The following is a 2,078-nucleotide window of genomic DNA, read 5'->3' as shown; positions in this document are numbered from 1 at the left end:
GCGCACCCCCCGGGCCAGGACCCCCTGAGCAGCGGCAGGCGGCGCAGGCCAGGCCGGGAAGTTTCCCTGAAGGAAGACAGATGGAGAAAGAACTCGGTGGCCTGTTGCTCTGCAGGAAAAACGTGCCCAAGAGAGCCCTCAGGAGGCCGCTCCTGCGCCAGGTTCCCCAGGCCTGCCGGCCCTCTACCTCGCTAAGGCTGCCCTGCGGTGGGCAGCACTTCCCCACACTCCCCCGCACCCCGCACAGTGAGGACGGGCGGTCCAGGCCGGTAGGAGAGCTGGGACCCAGGTCGCCCAGATCCTCCTCACTCAGAGCTTCCCGCTGCCCTCACTGCGCCCAGGCTGGTGAGCAGGCGGAGGTCCCGCCTCCAGGCCTCGCTGCCCTCCGCCTCCCGTTTCCCCCGCAGCCCAATACCACCACCACCAGCTTCCAGATCCCCGAGTCTGCAGGCTCCTGCCTCCCAGTCCTACTCGGTCCGGAGGCCTGAGCCCTGTCCCACACACCTGCGCTCCCAGCCCTATGGCCGCAGCTCTTTCCCACTCACCTGCGGGGCCTTGCACCGGCTTCCATCCCCCGCACTGCAGATGATCCAGCATCACCTGTGGCCTGGGCACGTGGTAAAGGAAGATGCTAGCAGTGGTTCTCCACCTTGGCTGCACATTAGTCACCTGGGAATCTTTTTAAAATCCTGATTTCTGGGCCTCCTCCTCCTGAAATTCTGTTTCTTTGTGATGGAGTGGGGCCACAACATTAGTAACAAAGAAACAGAATTTCCGGAGGATGAAGCCCAGATATCAGGATTTTAAAAAGATTCCCAGATGATTGTAATGTGCAGCCAAGGTTGAGAACCACTGTGCTAGAGGAAGAGGCTAGAGCAGGGCCCAGGCGGGTTTTAGGGCAGGGAGATGCGCTGTAGGAGACAGTGATGATGGATACGGTGCAGTTGTCCAAACCCACAGAATGTCCAACACTGAGCCGTGATGTAAAATATGGCCTGTGAGTGTCAGCGACGTGTCGGCGCAGGTTCATGGATGGTAACAAGTGTCTCATTCTGGTGGGGGCTGTCCACAGTGGGGGGAGCTGAAGGGGGGGGCACGGGTATGCGAGAGCTCTCTACTTTCTGTTCAGTTTTACTGTGAGATTAAAACCATTCTGGAAAATGAAGTCTATTAAAATATATTCTGTAGGCTGGGGTGTTTGGTTTCTAACCTAAGTTTCTATCCATCAATGGATCATGAAGTCCACTTGCCGGCTCACTGACAATACTTTTCTTTAATGAGATAGTATAAGATTAGAATACATCATGCTAAGTAAGTAGTGTTCGGTGAAACCTCGTTTTACAAATTGTATTTCCTTTTCATTTAAAATAAACCTGCAACCTGTTACTGCAGAGTAAGGAATTGAGATTCAGGAAGGTTGAGCAGTGATATCATTTATTATGAATTTAGAACTGGTTATTATAAGTGCACCATGAGCCAGGCGCTCTCCGAATGCTTTGCATGTTCATTTCATCCCCACAGCATCTCTCTGAGGAAACAAGATGTCAGGTCACTGGCCAAGGTCACTCAGTCAGGAGGTGGCAAAGTCGGAGTCTGTGCCCAGCAGCCTGCGGTTATGGCCCACACGCTTCACCTCCAGGTCACACAGCTGGTTGTGGTGCCACTGGCACTTGAGCCGAGGCCCACCTGGCTCTAAGGCCAAGTCTCCTCTCCAATCTAGTGCCGCCTGTCCCCTCCCCACACCCCCCTGCTCATCCTCCAGCCCCTGCTCATTTACTCCGTCTCCATGTCCTTTGTGGGTCCCTAGTACCGACAGAGGCCAGTTCCTACTGTGTCTTAATCTAGGCTGAATGGGCTTAAACAACACCCATTTATTCCATCATTTCTCCAATGGCAAGCACACACACACTGACACTCACACTCACACACCAGGTTTGGTAGTGGGGTTCATACTCCACCAGGTTTGGTAGTGGGGTTCATACTCCAGTAGAGAATGTATTTTTTATAACTGATTATTACAGCCTGCAGTAAGCAGTGTAGCAGAGAGGTCTGTGTAAGAAGCAGTATTCCTGAATTTC

This window comes from Myotis davidii, unplaced genomic scaffold (assembly GCF_000327345.1).
Source record: "Myotis davidii unplaced genomic scaffold, ASM32734v1 scaffold61, whole genome shotgun sequence".
Lineage (NCBI taxonomy): Eukaryota > Metazoa > Chordata > Mammalia > Chiroptera > Vespertilionidae > Myotis > Myotis davidii.
The sequence above is the reverse complement of the archived record's forward strand: the minus strand, read 5'-3'. Positions refer to the sequence as shown.